Here is a 27,018-nt window from a genome sequence, read left to right on the forward strand (position 1 = left end):
TTCTAACTATATCTATGCTATGAAATAATTTAAACTGCTCAGAAATTATCTGCTTATGGACAGCATAAAAATGCTTTCTCCCAAAACCTCTAGACATTAATGCAATTCTTATGATAAATATTTAACATATTTTTAAAATTTTAATATATAGTATTTTCCTAAGAAACTGTTCAATTTCCCAACTAAATCTCAAAAATATGCTGAAAGAAGCCTTACACAAGAGAGTACATGTTACATGATTCCATTCATATGAAGTTCTAGGATAGGGAGAACTAATATGGGGGAAAAATAGAAAAATGGTCCCCTGGGGGTGTGAATAGAGACTAAGAAGGTGCAGGAAAGAATTTAAGGTGGGAGATGATAATGCTGGATAATTATTTTGTAATGGCTTCAGTTACACAGGTGTTGTGTTTGTCAAAATTCAAGGAATGTACTCACCACTGTATGTAAACTTTATATCCAGAGAAAAAACTATTAAGAAATATTGAACTTTAGTCAATGATACTTGTGTTGAAATACTTAGGGTAAAGGCTATGGATGTGGCAATGTTAAATAAACCAAGAAATAAGATAAATTGATAAATGGATAGATAATGGGATAAAACTAGTACAGTAAAATGTTAATAGGAGATATATAGATGTTCACGGTAAATGTCTTTCAATTTTGCTGAATATGTAAGAAACTTTCAGTAAAAAGTGAAAATTAAAACTCTTTAAAAGAAAAAAAGAAAACAGGCATGATGGCTCACTCACACCTGTAATTCTAGCAACTAGGAAGGCTGAAACAGGAGATTTCCAAGTTCCAAGCCAGATTCAGCAACTTATCGAGACCTTGTCTCAAAATAAAGAATAAAAATGGACCTAGGGGATGTATCTCAGTGGTAAAGCTCCCCTGGGTTCATTCCCCAATATAAATAAATAAATAAACAAATAAATATTTTTTTAAAATAGCATGGAAATATATGTAGTAATTATATGAGTTTTCTATTGCTGTGTATTAAATGACCACAAATTTAACATCTTAAAACAACATACATTTTAAAAAATTTCACAGCTCCATCATTAGTTGTCCAAGATGAATTAGCTGGGTCTGCTGCTCAGAGTTCTCATCTGCAGGCTCAACTTAAGAATAATTGGTTTCCAAGCTCATTTGGGATGTTGGAATAACTCATTTTCTTGCAGCTGTATGACTAGCACCTTGGCTTCTTCCTAACTATTGGAGTTCAACCTCTGCTCCTCGAGGCCACCCAGTTCCCTGTCACATGGACCTCTCCATAGACAGTCCACTACATGGCTGTTTGTTTTCCTCACAGGAACTTTAAACAGCAGAAAGATCCCTGCCCCCCCCCCACACACACACACATACACATCAATCTCTTTTCCTTTCTCTCTCTCTCTCTCTCTCTAGTCTGCTAAGATGGAATCTTACATAATGTAGCTTAATAGAGGGAGTGGCAATAGATCACCTTCACTATGTTCCACTGTCATATTTGTTGTTGGAAGCAAGTCATAGATTCCACACATTCAGGGGGCAGGAATTACACATGATTGTGATTCATTGAGGGGAGTTACTTTAGGCTGTATTCTGCTCAAGTTAAACAAAGCCAGACACTAACAAAAATGGTAAGAACAGATTTTAATCAGTAAAATACTTCACTAAATAAGGGGGTCCAGGGCTGGGGATGTGGCTCAAGCGGTAGAGCGCTCACCTGGCATGCGTGCGGCCCGGGTTCTATCCTCAGCACCACATACCAACAGAAGATGTTGTGTCTGCCGAGAACTAAAAAATAAATATTAAAAATTCTCTCTCTCTCTCTCCTCTCTCACTCTCTCTTTAAATAAATAAATAAATAAATAAATAAATAAATAAATAAATAAATAAGGGGGTCCAGCCTGGTGCGGTGGCACATGCCTGTAATCCCAGAAACTTGGGTGGCTGAGGCAGGAGGATCACCAGTTCAAAGCTAGCCTCAGCAAAAGCAAAGTACTTAGCAACTCAGTGAGACCCTGTCTCCAAATAAAATACAAAATAGGGCTGGGGAGGATGTGGCTCAGTGGTTGAGTGCCCCTGAGTTCAATCCCCAGTACCAAAAACAAAGAGGGTCCCAGCATAAACTGAACTCAACTTGGATTTGTACAGAGGTAAGTGGGCATTTTAAAGGGAGTAGAGACAGGGGAATACAAGGGCTCAGTAGTCAGGAAAGTGAAAATTTACACAGGGTTGCTCATTGTAAACACTGATTAGATTGGCTGTGTCTGTTAGCTTGCATTTTTATCAAAGTTAGGATTCCATCCTCCCACAGGGACTGGGAGGCAGACGTTGTCCTTCAAAACCTTCAAAACGATAACATTGTAAAGGAATGCCTTTCAGGTCCTTGAGAAAGATGCTCTTGAGTAGTAGGAGATATGCAGGCATCCCAAAGGACAGAGGAAGCATTCACAATTGTAAGCCCTTTTTAGTAGATGTGCTAAGAAAAGGGTGATCAGGGCTTGTGGTCAGGTGTCCACTAGAACAAACATATTCTTTTGACAGCCTTGAGCTTTCCCAGTAGGCACTCTAAGAGAGTTAAGGGGAATTAAGATCACCTAGGGATGTTACCTTGAATGGTTAAAAATAGGGTTAGTGTTTAAGTCTTTTATTGTGGGAGAAGGCAGGAATGAACTCGTGAGTGCCTAGAGTCTATCCTTTTTAACAGGCTGAGCTTGAGTCCTCATGTAGAAGTGGGCACAAAGTTTGGTGGAGAGGAATAGTCCTCAGTTTACCACACTAATCCCTCCCTCTGGCTTTGCATGGCCCTATCTGTGGTGATTTCTCTTTTCTGTTCCTTCCTGTTTCTTAATGGAGCTTACTTCCTGTCTTCTCTCTTTTAGCCATCTTCTTTCCACTCACCAAGATTTATGCTCTGGCTCAGTAGCAAATGAGACTGAAATAAAAAAGCTGCCCATTAAAATGAAAGGTAAAGAAACAAAAACCACAGCAGTCAACACCGATGACATTTTTTCTCCTGTGCTTCATTTCTCCCCTCCTGATGCTTTTTCCTTAAATTTTTTTTTAGAAATGTGATTTTTGAAATAATGAAAGCTTTCTTCTGGTGACACTGAGTACTGGAAGAGCTAAAACTTGTTTACTCAAAAAGAGTGTAAAGAGGAATTTATGTATAGTAATCAGCTCTAGATGTCTTCGGTGAAGTACACTCAGTCCCTGAGAACTGGACATTCTAGTGCCATCGATAAAAAGTGCATAATTTAATTGTAATGTTTATCTTCAGCAGAAAAAAAAATGTTAAATAACCTATCTATTGGGCATGGCAAACAAAGATCAAGGTTAAATGTATCAAGATTAAATCTGTGTTAAATTTTAAATCTGTGAATTTTGGGTTAACTGTACAGTGAAATGAAACATATGTAACACAAATTTCTTTTCTGTGATGATGAAGGTCACAGGAGATACAAGTCCAAATTCATTGACGAACGTGGTTTTCTGTGTAGTTTGTTCCAAATCAGAACACTATCCATTGGGGCAGTAACTTGCACATAGTCAGTATTTAAATATTTGTTGATGAATATACTTTGTATACAACCAGAGATATGAAAAATTGTGCTCTATATGTGTAATAAGACTTGTAATGCATTCCGCTGTCATATATAAATATTTTTAAAAGCATACTTCAAAAAAGATCAATAAATGTTATTTGAAATAAAAAATTAATAAATAAATATTTGTTGATGATAATAATTATGAAATAAAAGCTTATACTCCCTATAAAAATGCTAGTTTAGGAATCATACAGATTAAAAAGCACTCCTTTGATGTGTACATTAACTTTGTAATATGGAAAGTATCATTAGCCCTGCTTTTAACAGAAGCAACTGATACACAGAGAGTGTACTCAATGTCACAGATGGTGGACGGCAAAATTAACATGTGACATACAACACTCATCTCCCTCCAACTCATCGTCTCTACCCAATGTTCATCTGCCTCCTACACTTTCATGCATTCTCCTATATAGCTGTGGCTTAAATGTGATTTGTCCCCCACAGTTCATATGTTAGAGGCCTGGTCCCCTTGGGACAATGTGAAGTGGTAAAAACTAAAAGGTGAGACCTAGTGTGAAGTAACTGAGGGCCCAGCCCTTCAAAGGGAATGCTGGTTTCCTGAAGCCAAGTTGTTTTAAGGGCAAGCCCAATCCGTGAGTCACTAATCACTCTTTGGCTTCCCACCATACACATGATCCCACCATGATGCTGTTACCATTAAGCACTCAGCAGAGCCCAAATCAATGGGATTACCTGATCCTGAACTTTAAACCTCCAAAACTGTGAGCTAAATAAGCCTCTTTAATTTGTGAAATTAGCCTGCCTCATGTATTTCATTATAGTAATGAAAAACAGACAAATATAGATACCAATTTCATAACTTTCCTGTCTCTTTAATTTCTAAACCATAAAAATGCCAGTTTAGGAATCATACTGATTAAAAAGCACTCCTTTGATGTGCACATTAACTTTGTACAATAGGGAAAGTATCATTAGCCCTGATTCTAACAGAAGCAACCAATACACAGAAATAGTCCATGAATGATCTCTAACAGGCTCTAAAGTTTTAAAAGAATATCAAAGTCACTTTCCACTGCAAAGGAATTTTCACATTAGATGCCAAGAGAACTCCTAAGAGTTCCCCTAAGAAAACTTAAAACTTTCATGTTAGTTGTCAAGAGAACAGTTTTGTGTGTGTGTGTGTGTGTGTGTGTGTGTGTGTGTGTGTGTGTGTTAGTAAGAACATTAAACAAGCCAAGCAGCTGCCTAATAGAGAAATATGTGTGGCAGAGGTGATAAATCATGTGCCATACCAAAGCAACAACTAATCTCCAACATGAAGCTCTTCTGGAATATTACGTTCAAATTGTTGCCTGATTGTAAAATCTTTCTAGCAAACTTCTTCCCTGTCAGCATGACCACTCATCTATAACTTGCTATACCCCAGAAAGAGGCCTGTTTCAGGAACTGATGTAGTTGTTCATTATTGGTTTTATAGAAGGATTATAAATGAACTAAACACACGGTATCAAGAACATAATAAATATGAACATATTAAAATTAGTTATTCATTTTTGTTAACTTCTAGACCAGCACTGTCAATAAAAATACAATTGCAATTAACCTTAATTATATATTTTACTTAACTCGATCTCAGAAGTACTTAAATATAATATAAATGAGATGTCTAAAAAAAAAATGAGATATCTCGCATCACTTTTGTACTGTTTGAAACCCTGGGTGTATTTTATCCTCACAGCTCAACTCAGACAAGCCACATTACATACTCAAGAGTCACATCTGAGTAGTGGCTAGCATTTTAGATAGCCTATGTCTACACCCAAAGCCAAGAATAACCAATGTGTGAACTATAATACCAAAAACTATTTCCAAGATAAAAGAAGAAACTGAGGAGTTAAAAATCCTTTTCCTGCTGACTACAATAAAATTTGTATTGGTAGCAGTATTCTAAATGCTTCAAATATCTAAAATACTAAATATAGATAACAGTATTCAGGGATGCACATACAATAAACAACAAAAGCTTTAAAAAAATTGTGTGTCTTTGTTGAAGCAAAGTCCCTGTGGCCAGGGGACAATTTAACAGGGGTAGCAGGCTAAAAGCATTTAGGAACCAGGCAGGTCATATAAATGAGCAGGACCTAGGATATCGTAAGACAATAGGTAGTGGTGGCAACTATGCCAAACCAGAAAGTACACATTTCATCTCAATGTGCTCAAATTGAAAATCTGTGAAAATATCATCTGGGTAAAAAAAAAAAGTTATAACAGATTTGGCTTGTGGGTCACCAGTTTGTGCTGTAAACATGCCTCCCACTTAAAGCTGTCCTTTAGAAGTTTAGGATGCCCAAGAAACAGGAATACTAAACTGGGCAGCTAAACACTCCAATTACTCAGGAGGCTGAGGTGGAGCATTTCAAGCAGGAAGCCACCTTGGGCAACTTAGTGAGACCTTGTCTCAAAATAAAAAATAAAAAGCTCTAAGGATGTAGCTCAATGGTAAAGTACCCCTGTGTCAATATAAAGAGAAAGGGAAGGGGGAAAGGAGGAGGAGAAAGAAAAGGAAAACTATCAGTCATAAATCCACCAAGGTCACTTTAAAAATATGAGCCTGACTTGGTCACTGCTATGAAGCCAAGAGCAACTTGAGTTTTGGTCACTGTCATTCTGTCCCTGATGATCAAGGCAGCACTCAGCTGCATAGCATGCTATTCCAGACAATAAGCCCTGCTTTGGTTTGAATGCCTTGGTCAAAATGCATGTTAAAATTTTATCCCCAAATAAATGGATGAAGGAATATGGTATATATACACAATGGAGTTCTACTCAGCCATAAGGAAGAATAAAATCATGTCATTTGCTGTCTCAAAATAGAAAATAAAAAGGAGGTGGAAATGTGGAGATTGGGGCTCAGTAGTTAAGTGCCCCTGGGCTTAACTAGTACCACAAAAAAAAGTAACTGTCAAATGTTTAAGAAATAAAAAATTAATACAAAACTACAACATATATTGTCTCCTATAAACTTATAGTGTCTTCAAAATTTTGACAAATTTTTATCAAAGGCATCTCATATTTTTGTTTAAACAAGCTAGTAACTGACTCCCATTGCAGGGATAAATAAACCAGAGAAAGACTCGGGTAGACTAAGAAAGACTACAGCCTTAAGAAAGACAGCATTCATTCATTACATTTAGCAAAATTAATCATCAACTTGCTAAGTGCTTCTGTGCTGGGTACAGCCAGCCTCAGTTGAATAAGCAATGGGAGCTGAGAAAAACCAAACAGAAAAGAAAGAAAGTGAGTTCCTAAGATGAGAGTATGGGCAACAAGACCTAGAAATCATGGAAGTAGCTTCACAGCAAGGTACTTAAAAAGGAAGTCCTTGCAAACTGTTTAACAGCACAGAAATTAAGAGAGGGCAGAGAGATGAATCTGCAGAATACGGTTGACAAATGCAATACTCTTAGGGAGAAAATCAGTCCAGACAAAAACGGAAAAATGGGCTACAATATATCTAACCCTACAAGCTTGAAACTTTTTCCAAATTGTTGGCAAAAAAAAAAAAAAGGCTTGACATACCTACTCTGTGGCTCACATTTTGTTAATTACCTGGAGATCTTTGTGATATATTCTATCAGTTTCTTTCAGCTGCTTTGTAAATCTCTATTGTGTTTTGAGCAAAGCATTAAGTTGCTATTATTTAAATAATAATATTTTATATTTCAAAATAACTGAGTAAATTTCAAATATTTCACCAGAAAAAAATAACAGAAAAGTGAAATGGGAATATGTTAAAGGGGAATGAAGGAAAGGGAAGGATGATAAGAAAAGGAAAGACAGTGAACGAATCTGACATAACTTTCCTATATACATATATGAATACACCACAGTGAATCTCATCATCATGTACATCCATAAGAAATTAATTTAAAAAAATACCAAGGAGGCTGGGGTTGAGGCTTAGTGGTAGAGCACTTGCCTCGTGGGGCACTGGGTTCTATCCTCAGCACCACATAGATAAATAAAGATATTGTGTCCATCTACACCTAAAAATTAAAAAGAAATTAAAAATTAAAAAAAAATATGAGTAAATGGCAGAAAGATCAATAGAGGGAAAGAAAAGGGGGTAGGAGAGGAAAGGGGAAGGAGAGGTACTGGGCCTGAATTAGAATAAAATATATTCCATGCTTTTATAATTATGTCAAAATGGACTCATTCTACTTCATGTATAATTAAAAAGAACAATTAAAATAAAATTAAATAGGACTGGCCTCATTAAAAAATAAAAAAAATAAATTAAAAAATGTGGCTGAATAGTGCCACATTGTGCATATTCATCAAAACATCACTTTTTACTCCATAAATCTAGACATTTATAATTTTTCAATCAAAAATAATATTAATAAAATTTTAAAAATTGTTATCATCTTAAAAAAATAATACTTTACTTTCCTCTAATATTCTTTGCAAGCCCAAATAACACTGTGTTGTTAAGAAAATATGTAAATTCAAGTGTGACTTATGATCCTCCACACTTTTAGTCTGTATAAGAATTGGTAATGGACTGAATGATATTAGGTGTGCATGTAACAGAAGTGTAAACTAGAATCAGGAAGCATGCATTGTGTCAGTGTAGACAGAAAAAAATAATGTTTTGTATGATGCTGATCAGTCATGAGTCACTGAGTACACCTGGGAAGATAATAAGTTTTGAGAGGTAAGATACCACTCAGGGGGAAAACGGCTTCTGCCTTGGCCTGGCTAATTAATTTGCTAGAATGGCAGGCACACTACTCGGCCCAGGAGTCCACAGCTGTGCGTGCCTCCCTCTACCTCCTGAGTAGGCAGCAAATGACCACAAGGCTGGTTGACATCAGGGACCAGTCAAGAAAACAAGTTCTGGGGCCTCTGGGACCAGCACTGAATCCAATGTCTCCATTCCCCAAAGTTCAAGTCCGGCAAGCACAATACAATCCGAAATTAAATTATGGCTCTAGAGAAGGCCCTGAAGTTGAAATAGTGGGGAAAGACTCACAATGACCTGCAGGAACAGAGGAACTAACAAGAAATATAACAGGAGTCTGATCTGTAGAATAGGTGTACACATTTTTAAAAAGACAAAAGAAATAATTATTAAATCAGCTCTCCCACAGCCAGAAAATTTTTGTTGGTGGTTAGTTTGGGTTGAGTTTTTGCATTTTGGGACACAACAAAAAATTATCATATTTACACCATTAATGGAAAATTTTAAATGGACAGAGAAAAACAAAGAAGCCGGGTATAAGAGTCTTGCCCTCCCTTTAGCTCCTGCCACCCGCCCCCCCCAAAATACACTGGGGCAAACAGCTATGTCAGCATTAAACGTCTCACAGGGACATGTCCATCCAAAGGAGTCAGATTCTAAGAGTCACATAAATTTAATTTTATGCATTTAAAGAGAGGCCTAGGGAAGTGGTGTTGTGGGCTGGGAAAAGGAACTCCCAGAGTGTGAGAAACCTCCTGGGGATCCCTAAAAAAGGTGTATATTGAAGCTCAGAGTCTGAAAGAGGTGCAGGGAGGGGGCTTTCTGAAGCTTAAAAAGGCAAGATCAACTCCCAGGGACACAGCACGTTAGAAAATCAACAGACAGAGCTAGAGTATACCAAAATCCACAAGACATGGCAAGACGGCAAGAGTTAGCTAAGAACTAAGAGAACGGTCTCCAAGAACCAGGAACAATTTCATCATGATGTGTGTTATGGTTTGGATCTGAAATGTCCCCAAACACTCGTACGATGAAAGTTTGATCTCCACTGCAGCCGTGTTCAGAAGTTGGGCCTTTGAGGTGATTAGATATTAAGGGCTCTGAACCTCATCAATGGGTTAATTCAGTGATGGATTCATAGCAGAATGGGTTTGGGGGGGGGAGCTTGGTGAGCTCTCTCTGCTTCTTGGCTGCCATGAGTTTGGCAGTTTTCCTCCAGCACTTGCTTCTGCCATGATATTCTGCCTACCCATAAGCCCCCAAATCACAGGACCATGCAACCAAGGACTGAAACTGAAACCAAGAACCAAAATAAACCTTCTCTGGCACTGACTTTCTCAACAAGACCCCTAAAGCTCAAGAAATAAAACCAAGGGGCTCGGGATGTGGCTCAAGCGGTAGCACATGCATGCGGCCCGGGTTCGATCCTCAGCACCACATATAAACAAAGATGTTGTGTCCGCCGAGAACTAAAAAATAAATATTAAAATTCTCTCTCTCTCTCTCTCTCTCTCTCTCTCTCTCTCTCTCTCTCTCAAAAGAAAAAAGAAATAAAACCAAGAATCAATAAATGGGATGCCATCAAATTAAAAAGCTTCTGCATATCAAAGGAAACAAGAGCATAAAGAGAGAGCCTACAGAATGCGAGAAAATCTTTCAAGCTACTCCACAATACAGGATTAATAAACCAACCATCATATCATAAGAACCCTAGTAATCATCTGGTAAATTTTCATCTCTACTATTCCCGCCAAAATTCTAGCATGATGTGGTAAACTGCAAATACTTTACTCTTCCCTTTGCCATGTGATTTAGCAATTTTGGAGATTGATTACATAGTGATATTAATATACTTACTACTAAACCATACACTTACACACTTAAGATGATCAATTTTGTTACATATATTTTTACCACAATTTTTTAAAAAGCTTATTGATACAAATCACGTACTCTCCATTTGGTCTTTCTACCCCTTCTCACCCAACTTGAACTTATAACATGAAGCCTTTGTTCTGAATTCTTCAGAAGAAATTTTAACCTGATACCAATTTCTAGATTTAAATTGAAAAAGGGAAGGAAGTTACCTAAAAATCAAACTTTACCATTTATAGACTAACTTGATGGCAAGAAATTAAAACAATTCTAGAAGCTTCCACCCTCTCGGTCGAGTTCTACAAGACCTTCAAAGAAGAATTAACATCAATACTTCTCAAATTATTCCATGACAAAGACACATCGAAGAAAAAAAACTTCAGACCAATATCCCTGATGAACATAGATGCAAAAATTCTAAATAAAATTCTGGCAAATCACATACAAAAACATACTAAAAAGATAGTGTACAACTATCAAGTGGGGTTCATCCCAGGGATGCAGGTTTGGTTCAACATACAGAAATCAATAAATGTAATTCACCACATCAATAGACTTAACAACAAAAATTATATGATAATGTCAATAGATGCAGAAAAAGCATTTGACAAAATACAGCACCTTTTATGTTCCAAAACACTAGAAAAACTAGGGATAATGGGAATATATCTCAATATTGTAAAAGCTATCTATGCTAAACACAAGGTCAACATCATTCTAAATGGAGAAAACTTGTAACCATTCTCTCTAAAAACTGGAACAAGACAGGATGCCCTCTTTCACCACTTCTATTCAACATCATCCTTGAAATTCTAGCCAGAGCAATTAGACAGATGAAAGAAATTAAAGAGATATAATTAGGAAAAAAAATTTCAAACTATCACTATTTGCTGACGACATGATTCTATATTTAGAAGATCAAAAAAAAATCGACCAGAAATCTTCTAGAACTAATAAATGAATTCAGCAAAGTAGCAGGGTGGGGGTGGCTAGAGAAGAATAGACTTACTCTGGCTTGGTAGAGGGGAATGAAGTGGGTATAGGGGTAGAAAGGATAATAGAATGAATCTGACTCCTAAAGCACAAGAAATAAAAAAAGAAAAAATGGGATAGATTTAAACTAAAAAGCTTCTTTACATCAAAGGAAACAATCAATAACATGAAGAGAGAGCCTACAGAATGGGAGAAAATCTTTACTACATGCACCTCAGATACAGCATTAATCTCCAGGACATACAAAGAACTCAAAAAACACAATAAAATAAAATAAACAAATAACCCAATCAATAAGTGGGCCAAGGAACTGAACAGACACTTCACAGAAGAAGAAATACAATTGACCAATAAATATATTTAAAAAAATGTTCGACATTTCTAGCAATTAGAGGAATGCAAATTAAAACCACTCTAAGGTTTAATCTCATTCCAGACAGAATGGCAAATATCAAAATACAAGCAACAATAAACGTTGGTGAGGACATGGGGAAAAAGGTACACTCACATATTGAGTGCAAACATTATGGAAAGCAGTATGGAGATTCCTCAGAAAACCTGGATTGGAACCACCATTTGACCCAGTTATCCCACTCCTAAGTTTATATTCAAAGGACTTAAAATAAGCATACTACAGTGATGCAGCTACATCAATGTTTATAGCAGCTCAACTCACAATAGCTAAATTATGGCACAAACCTAGGTGTCCTTCAACAGATGAATGGATAAAGAAAATGTGGTGTATATATACACAATGGAATATTACTCAGCCTTAAAGAAGAATGAAATTATGGCATTTGCTGGTAAATTGATGGAGCTGGAGAATATCATGTTAAGCAAAATAAGCCAATCCCAAAAAATCAAAGGCTGAATATTTTCTCTGATATGTGGATGCTAACTCACAACGAGCAGGGGTAGCTAAGGAAGAATGGAGTTCTTTGGATTTGGTAGAAGGAGTGAAGGGAGTATAGGGGTAGAAATGATAATAGAATGAATCTGACATTATTACCCTAAGTACATATATGACTACACAACCGGTGTGATTCTACATCATGTACAGTCAGAAGAATGGGAAATTACATTCCATTTATGTATGATGTGTCAAAATGCATTCTACTATCATGTATAACTAATTAGAACAAACTTTTTAAAAAAGTAACTTGATGTCAACCAGCCATTTCTCTATTGTTCTGGCTTCACCTTACAAGGAAATTAACTTTGGAATGACCCCTCTGCCCTTTTTTCTTATTTTCACTTTCTGCAGCCCTTCTGTCTACAAAGCCAATCTCTTCTGCTCAATTCATCAAAAAAATTATTCTATTTTATTGAGTAAAGTCTTTGCCTGATTCTAGAATCACAAAATAAAAAGTCAATTAAGATCTTTAAACTGTCCTATAAATAAAGCACTAGTTTTCTTTTGGGGGTAGATGGAGACTATGCTTCCATGTGCATAAATATAGCCATTGTATAACCTGGCTAAAAGGTCTAATGTGAGAAAAGAGACAGGTATAGGAAATGGATGGAAATATTTAAGCTTCACTGTTCTTGTGAAATAACTTTCAGATGAGATTTATATTTAAACTATACCAATTCTATTTCCAGGAAAGTGTGATTCTTAAAATTAAAGTCCAAATGAGTTTGATGAAAGGTTTTTTCAATGTTGCAGGCTCGACATTTCTCATTTCGCGCAGAAGAAAATGAATAGTGAAGCTGTCTCCCTTCAAGCAAACAAGGATTTCTGGCACTCATTCAATTGAATTCTCTCCCTCTGATTGCAGCAACACACAATCTCCTCTCCCGAAGTGACAGTAAAACCTCTTTCCCTGACACACTCAAAGGACCCACAAGAAATTTTTTTCAGCACCTTACCTGCTAGAGAAGAAGCCAGCTGCCTCACAATGCTTTGCAGAAACACCGGCTTAAAAACAAAACAAAACACATTTTCCAGATTGGGACTATATCTCGGTGGGCAAGCATTTGGCTTAGCATGTGTGAGACCTTTGATTTGATTGCAAACAAAAATTTTAATAAATATAATAAATGTATTTCATTTCATTTGAAATGGCAGCTCTCATTTTATTATTTTTATTTTAATCTTTTGTTGTTGTTGAGACGAGGTCTCACTGTGCTTTCCAGGATGGTCTCAAACTGTGGTCTAAATTGATCCTCCCATCTCAGCCTCTGAAGTAGCTGGGTCTACAGGTAGAACACCATGCCCAGGTAGTTATCTCATTCGATTAAAATAATTCCTCAGGAAATGACATCTGCCACTTTTCCCACTCTTATCTCTCCAAATTTAATTTCCCTCTTCTTCCTGTGCACTCCAGTCATTGTGAATGGCTAATGCCCCCTAAAGTAGAATGAACCAATCTGTGTCACCGATAGATTGCAGCCTCAAAAAACACTGAACCCCTTCCACTTCCACCTCAGTGCCCAAGAATAGCTTGGACTGGCTCTGGCTGTGAACAGCTGTCATTAGCCCCAAGGTGCCTCACAATTGTTGCCCCTTTTTTTTCCGGAGCCATAACTTCTAAAAGTTGGGAAGTACTACCTTTTTTATATGCTGTTTGTGGACTCAGCTATCCATTCTGTCTGGAAAACCTTTTATCTACTTGATTCATACCCTTCTGACTTACTCCTCCAGGAAGTCTTCCTCTACCTGATCTAACTTGCCATTTGGTATAGGTTAGGTATTTCTCTATGCTCTGAAATATCCACTTCATCTAGATTCCATATACATATGTAGAATAATCTGTAGTCACTAATAAGTAGTACCCCCACAAGATCTTATTTTGAAGACAAACTAACTCTTCATAACTCATTATTCCACCCTTAAATGAAGCAAGTCTGAATTTTGCAATAAGCCTCTGTTAACCATCCTCTCTGGCTAAGGCAAGCCTCTTTCTCCTTCAAAACTGATCTCATTTGGCTGACAGCCTCTCTGCTTGATCTCAGCTCCAGAGGGAGCAAGCAATGGTGCTTCATGCATTCTCCCTCATAACCCGGCCTGCACAGTATTCTAGTCTAATGTGCCCACCTTTTCCTTCTCATTAGACTACCACCTTACTGGCACCAATGCCATGTGTGATTTATATCTATATATCCAATACCTAGCAGTGCCCAGAACAGAAAACCCCCTGAATAAACACCCTCTCTCCCAAGAAAACAAACCATAGTTCCAAATAAATCACCAAGGAATGAACACCTGTCAACATTTTGGGCACTTTCATAAACCTTAAAAAAATAAAATAAGTTCAAGTTGGTCTCAACCTTGGGTTGCCTAGTTTCACCTGATAGCTGAGCTCATGCCCAGAGATTCTGATCCATTGATCCAGCATAGGGCCTAAGAATTTGCCTTTCTAACAAACTTCTGGATGATCCTAATGCTACAAGTCAGAGAATTACATTCTGAGTAGCCCTGAAGCCATCAGAGAACCCAAACAGATCTCATGTTCTACCAAACACACATATCTGCTATTGGACTAAATAATTTCAAAGAGAAATTTATAATATAGTACTTACATATTCTGGGTCTCATTGTTTTCTACCCAGTGTTTTGTTTTTTTAATTAATTTTTATTGTTGTTATCACATAGTCTAAAAAGGATTAACAGTCTGTCGATACCTGTTATGAAAACCAGCCAGGTATGAAACTGGGGACTGACACCAAATCCTGGGGCTCATTCACTATGCTCCAGCCTCCTTTTTGGAAATTGGATGTTTGGGGTTTTGGGGGTGTTGGATGTTTGTTTGTTTTTCTTTCTTTTTTTCTTTTTCCTTTTTTCTGGCAGTTCTGGGGATTGAACCCAGATACATTCTATCATTCTACCACCAAGCTACATCCCCAGCCCAATTTATTTATTTTCCTCTTTGTAAACTGGAAATGACTACAGTTTTTCCTTACAAGGCTGCTGTAAACCTACAGTGAATTTACACATGCAAAGTTTATACAATGTCCCTGTGGCACATAGAAAGTATTCAAAAAAACCTTAGCTTTTAGCATCACTAGTATTCTCAAACATTGTTGTTTTTATACACACTATCAGCAGTAGTTTAATCTTCACTACAACCACTTGCCTAAAATGAGACAGTTAAAAAGAGCTAAAATGGGGATGAAAAGGTTAGATTCCAAGATTTATGTTTCTCTTTCTAATTTATTCATAAACCTGAGAGCTTATTTAAAGGCAGTTTCTCAAATGTAGACCAACTGGATTAAGTCACAGGTTTGATCCACTGTATACTAGTTCCCCTTTTCCCATGGTTTTGTTTTCCTCAATTTAAGTTACCCACAATCAACCATGGTCCAAAAATATAAAATGGAATATTCTAGGAATAAACAATTCATAAGTTTAAAAAATTAAAGATTATCATTGTGGTGAAGCAGCACTGTAATCATCCTGTGTTTCCCCTTTAACTGTGATGTTGAGTTTTGCCCTGAATTCAGTTAATTAAAGGCCTTTATTTCAAATGGGATGGTATATTTAAATATGCTTTCTCAACATCTGTAAGACTAATCACAGGATTTTTTCCATAAAGCTGTGAATAAGTAGAAATATAGTAGTAGATTTCTTCTTTCCTTTATTTCTAGAATAAGCTTTTAAAAGCTAGGCACAGTGGTGCACCTTTTAATTCCAGCAACCTGCGAGGCCAAGACAAGAGGATCACAAGTTCAAGGCCAGCCTCAGCAATTAAGTGAGAGCCTCAACAACTAAATAGGCCCTGCCTCAAAATACAAAATAATAAGGACTGGAAATGTAGCTCAGTGGTAAAGCACCCCTGGGCTCAGTCTTTAGGGCAAGAAAGAGAGAGAGAGAGAGAGAGAGAGAGAGAGAGAGAGAGAGATTGATTTTCTCAGGTCCCATTTGACTGCCCAGAATTTTATCTAGTTCACAGAGGGTTCTAGAAGTTTATAAGTCTAGCACACCAGCAAATTCTAAATCTGATGCTGGTGGTATAGAGATCATCTTTCCACATACTGCCTTACAGGATGAACATTAGAATTAATGAGAAAAAGTATAAGACAGCTTTAGAAATTAAGTATTAAACAAATATCTATTGTTATGGAAATAAATTGTTTCCCTCATACGTTAAAACTATATCAAAATAAAGAAGAAATCGTGTCCCAACACAATTGAGAAACAGAAACTATTGATCAGTTAAATGAAAACTGCACTTGATAAATGAATCAAGTCATTTATCAAAGATTAAGAACTCAGTTTCTGGAGTCAGATTTAAGTTTAATTCTGAATATTATTTCTTATTACCCTATGATCCTGGGCAATTTATGTCACCTTTCTGAGCCTCAATTTGTGCATTTGTAAATTAAAATACCTACCCCAGAGGATTGTCTTTAATGTTAAATGAAATAATGCATGTAAAGTACTTAGCTCTGGGTCTGGAACAAAATAGATCCGTAATAAGTTGGACCACTATCATTCCTATCAATGTGGTTAGCCAGATGCAGGAATTGTACAGGAAAGGGATGCTATTTGACAAGAGCACAGCTTTATCCACAAGTGTAAATGGTAAACGAAAGGATCGGAAAAGTATTTTAAAACTTAATCATATTTAAGAATATTGAGTGCTCACCATTTATCCTCCATGTGTGTATAAATATCAGCATTCCTACATCTTCATAATGTCTAAGAAATGTGACAAGTGTGTGCATCGGAGTCCCCTCCTAAAAGAGCTCTTCATGGTCCCCTGGCAGAAATGGACATTGTCCCTAAACAATTGCACAGAAATGAAAAAAGCCTTCTCAGAAAATCTTTTTGCTCTCTGTGGATTTCTCCTCACTAAACAGTCCCTTTCCATCACCACCAAGACAAACTCATACATTCTAAAATGCCTCCCAGATCACTGGAAGAAGGCTGCAGCTGACCAGACACCAGCATATCCTCTTCATTGATAAACAGAATTCAAGACGAGGAATAAAAGAACCTTTAGATAGGAGAATTTGCTTTCACCTGTTTGGTTTATTCTGCCTGTAAGCTAATTCTAAATCCAAGATGTGTTTCTTTAGAAAGCTGAAATGTGGAAATCAAAGTTAATTCTAAATGCTTAAAAAGCTTGACTTGAAGTTGCCAAATCACTTTATGTTGCTGGCATGTCATGAAAGTGAATTGGCATAAAATAATTCTTAGAAAACACTTCACTGCAGCAGCAACAGAAAGACACTACTTCTTGAAAAGGAGACAAAGAATTGCATTGTGATGTCAGTCCATCTGTCAAGTGAATGAATTAGGCTGCGGGTATAAAGGACATGGCTAGCCCTAATATTCTAGAATTCTAAGACTATTTATTCATCTATATTTATATGTGTGTGTACGTGTACACACATGTATATAATTCAAATTTTATTTGATTCCAAGCAAATGATATAACAATGTGATGCTACTTATTAAAACATATTTGACTTTTTAAAAATCAATTTTTGCTTAGTTTTGCAGTGCTGAGAGTCTCATGTGCACTGGGCAAGCTCTCTACCACTGTAATACTATTTAAACAAACCAAAATTCTCCTTCTTTAGCATTAAGCTCGTTCATAAACACAGAAATCACCTAACAAATGGGAAAATGAATTTTTTTTCAACAGTATAAACTACCTCCAAGAACATCACAGAATTATGTTTGGTTAAATATTAGGTTAAAATCGTGCAAAGGCTGCCATCGTGAAACTTGAAAACTGTTACCATATTTTTAAAATTGAATTTAGTATCCCATATAATTTACATACTTAAACTTTATGTGTGGGTTTGTGCGAGCATGCATGTGATTTAAGAAGATATCCGTCTTCTTGAACTACACTCAAAAAGTCTAAAATTGAAAGTATCGACAGAACAACAAGGAGAGGTCTCTGAATCTGCTTTCTGAAGAGACAGGAGAAAGTAATTTATCCAAAAATCTTAAGTTGTCACCACTTGTCTGTCCTCATTCTCTTAGACTCCTAAACGCAACAACACCTTTCTCAATACATATAAACTTGTTTGTTGTTTGTTTTTAGCCTGGAAAGAAACTGGGTGCTCTATTCTCTTCCTCCGCTGCTACCTGGTGGCAGGGCGGTCTCTCTCAAAAGGCGCACCCCGCAGCCAGGACTGCGCCTGCAGGAAAGAAAACCTTCTCAACCCTTCCCGGTTCCTCATTGTCTGTAACATTAAAAGAATAGGGGGCGGGGATGGAGGCTAGAGTCCGCAGGGTCGTGAATGTCTGAATGCCGTTCCTGGAGCTCTTCTCTATCCGGGCTTTGGTAGTTTGGTAGTTAAACATCCCCAAGGAAAGCGCCAACCCCGGGAACTGCCAGAGAAACCCACATGTGTGCCCAGAAGAACAGGCACGTCGACTTCACTACGGAAATGAAAAGAAAATAAAAGTTCTAACTATGTGACTCAGACGTCGCCTTGTCCTCAAGGACACGAAACTGCACGGCATCATCCCAGGGATTTCCAGGGTCCCTGGGTCTCCCAGCTCACAGAACGTGCGTGGCCTCTCTGTGGCTCGCTGGGTTTCCACAGCCCTAGCGCCGTTTGCGGGGCGACTGGGGAACCAAAGTGAACATCTGTTTCCCAGTTTGAAGCGCTTCGGTATCTAAGCAAAAGTTTGAAAATCTCACTCGCCAAGGACACCATCCATTTGCTCCAGGCTGCTAGCTCTGTGCTCTGTGGTCAACTGTAATGTAGAATCAACTATTTGCCTTCTTTCACCACCTAGCTTCATCCCCGAGAAGCAGGAGAATAGTTTTGGTAACAATTTTGATGTTTTTATTAACCCCACAGTAAAACAAAAAAAAAAAAGTAACCTTTGCCAGGAGGCGGAAGTACAGGGGAAGTGTTAATTCCCAAAGCAAATACTACTGCTCTATTTAAAAACCATCTGCCCCAAGCCTCTGACCTATACAGGAGTCTAAGCTTTTGCTGTTAGAGACACGTTGGCAGGACAGAGGAAGAAAAAGAAAGAAAGAAATCTACAAAAGGAGAAGAAAAAGAAAATAAAATTGTACAAATTTTCTTGTTTTACATTTTGTGCATTTTTCCACAAAACCTCCCATAACCCTGACTTCTCAGCAAACAAAACATTTGAGCAAGGATATGAGAACGAACAGTCATTTCTGTTCACTGAAAAACTGATTTTGTTTATGAACATGGGCAAACATCCTTGCCCTGGGGGATGCTTGTGTTTGAAATGTTTAATGAGAGCTAACCAGGTCTTTTGCAGGCCTGACTTGAATGCAAATAAAATTTGAACTTTGTTATACAGGGGCTTAAAAAGATAATGTTAAAGAAAAAGATACCACTATGTGTTCCATGTGAATTGGGAATCTTCTTTTTATTCCTGATTATTCATACATTGTGTTTTCTGAAATATGCTTGATATGTGGATGGGGGACAGGACATGTGCAGGATCATTTCAAATGTTAGCACTGAAAGGGACCTGAGAAAGTCATCCACTTAGCCAGCATTCTCATCTTTGCAATCAGGGAACAAAGACTCTAAAAGGTTGTGACTTGGAACTAAACTCCGATGATATAAACAACTTTTGAAGACAGGAACAGCCTGGATGCCAACATGCAGGTCTAATCTGCATTTAAAGCTTTTTACTACCATGTAAAAAGCCCTCTAGACAGTCCTCCCAACACATCGATAAGGATGGGGTTACCCAAGAGCCCTAAGTCTGTATAAAGCATTGTATGTGGAAGTTTTTCTCTTATCCTTTCTTCCTCTCCTCTTCCTGAATACTAGCCCTTCCATCTTCTAATGAGGCCCTTCTAGAGAAGAGGACTATTGCAATAGGATGCTGTGTTTCAGACAGTCTCACACACACCATATGCACTTCAGTTAAGCCCCTTTAACTTGCAAGAGGTAGGAAGCTTTATGAGTGTTAACAACATATGTGGCCCTGGTAATGAGAGGGGACCTGAGAACCATAATGGAGAGTAAATGCAAATCAAAGCAAAAGCCAGCTGCCCCTTCCTCTCTCTGTAAGCGGAAGCCAGCGCATAAGCAGCCCGTTTGGACAGAAAGGGAATTGGGAGAGAGTACAATAGGGAAGGCCTCTAGAGTGGAGTTCTATTTTATTTTATTTTTTACAAAGGTTAAAGGGCTTCTTTTGAAGCAGGAGCCTAGAATTTAAACCTCTACATCAAATAAGACATGACATTGTCTGCAGATATTGCCTAATACCCTATTGTGTATCAACATTCATTTAAAAAGGGGTGAGTTTTTTCTTGAAGAGAGGTTGGGGTTTTTTAGGGGTTTTTTTTTTTTTTGGTTTTTTGTTTGTTTAAATTTAGATGACTAGGGTTTTGCCAATGAGAAGAATTAGAACTTTATTAGGAAAAAAAATGGGATTCAACACATGTTCTGTTTTCTACTAAGTTTTTTTGTTCAGAAATTTGGACTCCTGCTATATAAAAAAAAATCATGTTATTTTTAAGAAGCAAACAATATTCACCTCTTTTGGAGCAGTAAGGAAAGTATCCTTTCCCAAATGAAACCAGGGTTTTTCAGCCTACAGAACCCTAACTCCCAGCACAGACAGCCTGGATATCAATATCTGTCTTCCTCCCCTGCCCTTCTCTGTCTCTCTCTTTTTATACAAGGTTCTAAACCTAGTGGTGTTTTAGCATTGAGCTACATCCCTAGCCCTTTAAAAAAAAATTTTTTTTTTCTAATTTTGAGACTGAATCTTGCCAGGTTGCTGAAGGTCTCACCAACTTGCTGAGGGAGACTTACTAAGTTGCCAAGGTTGTTCTCTAATTTGCAATCCTCTTGCCTCAGCCTCCCAAATCACTGGGATTACACACATGTGCTACTATCACCAGCAAATGCCTGAATCTCATAAACCACTTTCTATTAGACTCCCTCTCTGCTCATCCTCTCTCCTTCAGGACAGCCCTGGATGCTGTTTCTAGGTTTTTCCCTTAGTGAAGCTTCCTATGTTAAGGCATAACTTAAAAGAATCCACTCTTGTAATCTGTACTATCTCAAATTCATTATTGCACTAGAAATATAATTAATTCACTCACTTTTTTTTAACCTTGCTTAATTTTTTAAAAAATTTTATTTATTTTTTATTAGCTGCACATGACATTATAATGATCTTGGCAATTCATACATTTGAATCATTGGGGTATAATTTCTCATTTTTCTAATTGTACAGATTGCAGAATCACACTGGTCAATAGAGTCCCCTATATGCATACAGCAATCATAATGTCTATTCTATTAATTCACTCACTTTTTAAAGTCATCATCTGTGCTAATGAGCAAAGTAGAAATTAGTAAAACTTCCCTGTTCCATATATCAGTTCTAGTAATTTATGCTTTAAAAAAATAATAAACTTTCATCTAAACACCCCAAATCTTACAAATCATTTACAAACCAGAGGGATTGATCAAACCATGTGAATCAAATCAAAGATTACAAGAAGTTCAAAATTAATAACGTTCTATTTGGAAAACCTATCCTTTTGAGAATTACAGTCATGAAGTGGTATGTTTCTGATTTAGTTAATAAGAGTCCAATTATATTTGAAATGTAGATTAATTATCTTAAAAGCATTAATCAATTTGGCAAGGACACCTCAATAATAATGTAGTCTCTTTATTGCTTCCATAGTAACATTGTGCCTCCATAATATCAATCAGTTTATTGATACAAATATCTCTTCCTTTCAGTTAATTCAAATAGAACATTTCTTTGGTACTTTCAGCTGATGGGATAGCAAATAATTTTTAGACTAAAAGTTGAAGTGGATTGATTAGAAGCAATTTTTTCTGTTTTGCACAATAAAAAGATGAACTACATGGTTCGCCAAGCCAATTTGCAGAGCAACCTCTCCTCTCTAATTGCTGCCAGACTAATGTAGTAGAAGCCGAGTCCTAGGAAGTAGAGAAATCCATTTACCCAGCCATGACATTTAAGTAGCAAACACAAGTAGTGGATTTTTCCATTACCCTTCATTTCAGCCCTGCTACATTCCACCTGTGACCCTTATGTGACGAGGGCAATGTGCTTTCATACAATTTGGTAACTATAATAAACGACCACTTCAAAATGTTTGAGAGCAGACTAAAAACATTTTGTAGAAAAGCATAATTAAGTCCATAACCAATCTCACTAATTCCTGATAATGTACTGGAAAACCAAATTATTTCATAAATGCTCTCATAAATGCACATCTTACCAGAGGGAGAGAAATAGTACATTTCCTCTACCACAAATAACACACTGTTTGTCATCAATAGTTCCAGCCTTGCCTGGTACTTTTACTTTGTGTCAGACTTTTACTTTCTTTCAAGTTCTCTGAAAACCTCATAGGCTCCATTGTCTACTTTACCAGAGAGAAAGGGGAAAATATCTTCAAATAAGATCTGTAATACATATTAAAGAAGAAAAAAGACTCTCTGCCTTTATTGTTTACAAATCCTCCAAGACATTTATTTGAGTCTCAGCCAGAATTTCCCCATGTAAATTCTCAACAAAATGATACAGAGAAACTTGCAGAAATGTGTCTTTCTGCTATATGGTCACAGTCATCCCTAGTGCAGAGAACAATACGTAGAAGAAGTGAATGGCCCGTAAACATTTGCTGAACAAAAGATGAATGTTTATAGAGCCCTTGGATTTTTGTGGTGGGAAGAAGACCAAAGCAATATTTTTAAATGAAACAAAGTCAGTTTTGTTTTAAATACTAAAGGAATTACTCTTGATCTCTCAAATAGAAAGAACAAAAGAGAATTTAAAATTTTTTACCTGCAATTGTAATTTCTTCAATAATTCATCAATGCCATATTTGAAGTTGAAGCCTTCACTTCGGGGCTGAATTCAGAAGCTAACTGCTCAAAAAGTTAGCCTCAGACAGCATTTTCGGTTTCAAACAACCTTGTGCAGAACCACAAAATAGAAGACAGTCCTTAGAGAGTGTGTTATCTGAAAACTAAATGTTTTACCCTCTTCTTTATGTTTGTTGTTTGCTTACATTGCTTTGACAAAAGATTTATCTGCTAGAATTCTTGCTGGTATAAACTTAATAGCTTGGATATTAAAACCATCAAGTTCAAGGTTAGAGAGAAAAATGCCAACCTTGCTTCTTAATGACAGCAGTCTGCCCACATAAATACAGTCAACATTATTCTTGATGGTTTAACAAGTATATTTAAAAAGCAATTAGTTATGCCAGTGTTAGACTGAAAACAATTTTAAATAGCATAACTCAACTCAAGCATTAAGACCCTTCTTGGAAAGGTAGTCATTTGAACTGACATGATTTAGAAACTGTGCATTGTTTCTGCAAAGTAATTTCTACAAGGCTGGGGAATACGTGCTTAGGAAGATTCATGTTACTGTAGGTCATATTTTCTCCCTCATTAAAAACAAAACTGCATATAATTGACTCTAATAATATTGAGTAACTACCAAAAGCTTTGCCAATAAAGAAAATGTGGCAATATACACCATGGAATACTACTTAGTCATAAAAAATAAAATCCTGTCATTTTCTACAACTTGGATGGAACTGGAGATCATTAGGTTGAGTTGAAATAACTCAGGCACAGAAAGACCAACAAGTACTGCATAATGTTACTCCTTTGTGAAGTATTAAAAACTTGATCTCATAGAAATTGAGAGTAGAATGGTGGTTACCAGGGAGAGTGGGGATGAAGGAGGGATGGGGAAAGGTCGTTCAGTGGATTCTAAACAGCAGATGGATAGGAGTGAGAGGTTCTGGAGTGCTGTTGCACAGTAGGGTGACGATAGATGACAACAATGTGCTTTACATTTCAAAAATTCAGAAGAAAGGATTTTGAAAGTTTTTGTTATAAATAAATAATAAATATTGGAAGAGAGATTTGTAACCTGATTTAAACATCACAACAGGTATACGTTACATATTACATAATAAATTAATATATCATTATTAATTTATTCCATTAATATGTATAATTTTTATATTTTATATATAGATGGATCCTCTAAAAAATTCATTTAAAGTTAGGGGGTGAAACTTTCCTATAGAAAGCATTGATATTAGCGGCTATGAATTAAAACCTAATAGTTATGGATCTTTGCCTCTGACAGTACTGAGACACAGCAGAGAGATGGCTCACTTAATCTGATATTGCACCAAAGGTCCTAGATGGGGTCAATGTGGGTGGAATTAAGTCCTCAGAAATGGTAAACAGGGAGCCAAGAGCAGCTAAATCCAGGACATTGAAGTGGGAAGACAAGACAGCTACCACCTGGAAAGCTGAGCCAGGGAGTAGGGCGAGGTGCAAGGCCCTAGGAGGGCTGCTTCCCATCCTTGGGCACTGGGGAAGTGCAGCACGTGGCTGATTGAAGACATTTGAGGGATCTTTGAGCAGGGGGCTACACAAAGCAAGGAATGCACTGGCAAAGGGGAAGATACATCTCCGAGCAAGGAGGTCAGCCAGGTCCTTTGGGTCAAGCTAAGTCCATGTGGATATGAAGATATCTCAAGATTTTATACTTGTATCCAGGGTATCTGAGCAAGCATCAAAGCTTTAAGGTGATATTTGTTTTCTCATAGCTGTCCTGGTAAAATGAGTACAATCCTTTTCTCAGTGGGTTAATCTGACATTAATGAGGCCTGGTTCCTTCACATTGAGCTTAGTGCTTTAGACCTTAAAAATGCCCAGGTGTTTTTTTCTAGAAAAACACATCCACAAATTGTCAACAAAATCAGAAGCAGTTGGGAGAAGATTTTAGGAACACTGACATCAGAGCCTCACAAGCTGAACTTAAGGGATGTTTCTGCTATGTACGACCTATGTGACTTTGGGGAATATAGTTAACCTCTCTGAGCCTCATCTGAAAAATGAGGATGGCACGTAACTTGAGGATTAAATGAAATAAACCATGCTAAGCATTTAGCATAGAACTTGACATACAGTGGCCAGCTATGAATGATTACTATTGTTGTTATTATGAGACAGCAAAATGCTATACTGGGCAAAGAGCTGGATTTTATATCTGGGCCTCAAAAGGCATAGGTTCTGTTTTTGGAACCATAGCCATTGTTCTTCCTCAAAATCGTTTTCAGACTATGGCAAGGTAGAAATAAATGATTGACTAAACGTTGAGTGTCCTATATCTGAAAAATTTTCATTTTCCTTCCTTTGGTTTCTTTTCATGTCCCAACTATTTCAAGATCACCTCTCCTTACTAGCAGTTTGTTCTGTACTCTAGAGAAATATTTATTTTAATATAAGTCCAAACTAAGGGTAATTAGTAAAATAAGCTTCTGAGGGAAAAAAATAATATTGCACACTCCAGTGCCATATATTTTCAAATTATTCATTCAGTTTATGCTTCTTGTAGAGATAATTGAGAAATAAATGCATGCTATGGCAGTGCAGACATTCAAGAATTAAATTGTGAATACTGTCCCTTCAAATGAGACCAACTCCTACAACTTCAAGGATACATCACACCACCTGAAATACTCAAAACTACTGTAAATTGGTGATTGCCAATGATAAGCTGGTAAATCCAAAAGTGTTGGTTATGTTAAAATATGGTTTCCACCCCACTCCACACTACCCCACCCCTGGCCAGGGTAAAAGATGTGTACCTGAGACCTCAAAAGAAAGGTGAATTTATATAGAAAAATAAAGACAGAAAGAAAAGATGAAAGGGATAGAGAGAAAACACTCGTAGGTGAAGGAAAGGGAGAAGGCAGCTATATGGTACGTAGGCTGATGATAGCTATAAGTCCATGGCACCTGGCTGTGAGGAGCAGCAACTGATCCCCAATGTATCCCTTTTACAACCAGTTGTGCCTGTTTTCTGAACAATGCAGTGATATCCAGGTTCTGCAGTCAAGTGAAATAAGTCCCTGGGGTATAGATCCCAGAAGGGTTATTGCTTGAATGGCCCCTGACATCCAGGTTTAGGGACAGTTTTGTAATAATTATCCATGAAGCGGAACATGTATTGTTACTCCTAAATGCTTCATCCTCTCAGACTTTGACCTTCGGCTTTTCCTTTGTCTGGTTCCGAAGGCCAAGGGGTTTAGGTAAAGGTGGAGGAGAGTTTTCAGCAGCTGCTGAAGAAAGTTTCAGAGAGGAAAAAAAGCAGGAGATGGGGAAAGAAGTTAATTTGGAGGCTCTTTAAGTCTTAGTATTCAGGGACAAATGTCCAGCTATGTTCTTTCCATTGCATATCATTTTAACAAGTTTAGAAAAATGGTTGTGTTTAAGACAGCGCTGTGGAAACGTACTGTGCTCTTTCTCAGCAATGTTACAGTCAGGTAGGAAGGACATCTATTTTTAAATGTTCAGTCACATAAATTAGCTTGAGCCCCAGACTTTAATGCTGAAGGAAAATTAGATTGGATCTAAATAATTGAAGAAAAGCAGAGAAACATTTTAATAAAACTTCATAATTTGACTCAGAGTTCCTTGAGCCATTAGAGCTCAGTCTCATTAGATGCATCATGACCAAGTAGTTGGTGAGTACCGGTTAATAACCTGAGCATTTGTGGGTCCTTTTTGCCTGGCTGAAAGCTGATTATGCTTATTAGAACTACTTCTATACTTATTAGAACTACTTCCCCAATTTTCTCCTATCTACATGTCATTTTCTATATTTTTTATATTATCAGACCTACCAAAAAATGGATGAATAACAATACCATACATTTGTGTGGCTGCACATCACAGAAAACTTTCATAGTTATTATTGAATCTTCACTGTGCAACTTCAAACTGTAAAGTAAACCTTTCATTATAAATCCTGGCTGCTGGGTAGGTTGGGGTTGTGGCTCAGTGGTAGAGCCTAGTGTGGGTGAGGCACTGGGTGAGATCCTCAGCACCACATAAAAATAAATA

General features: G+C 37.2%; 1 protein-coding gene across 4 annotated transcripts in view; it reads right to left on the bottom strand.

The window, feature by feature from the left end:
* Positions 1-27,018, bottom strand: part of Rmi1 (RecQ mediated genome instability 1) — a 198,274-nt gene that overhangs the window by 88,460 nt on the left and 82,796 nt on the right. Inside the window, exon 3 of one of the 4 annotated variants that reach the window (XR_013343430.1) lies at positions 13,042-13,090. The exons of the other annotated variants lie outside the window; for them this stretch is intronic. The gene's annotated coding sequence lies outside the window, so the exon portion shown is untranslated. The remainder of the gene's footprint in view (positions 1-13,041; positions 13,091-27,018) is intronic. 4 annotated transcript variants of the gene reach the window in all.

The sequence above is a fragment of the Urocitellus parryii genome, chromosome 4, assembly GCF_045843805.1.
Source record: "Urocitellus parryii isolate mUroPar1 chromosome 4, mUroPar1.hap1, whole genome shotgun sequence".
In the NCBI taxonomy this organism is placed as follows: Eukaryota; Metazoa; Chordata; class Mammalia; order Rodentia; family Sciuridae; genus Urocitellus; species Urocitellus parryii.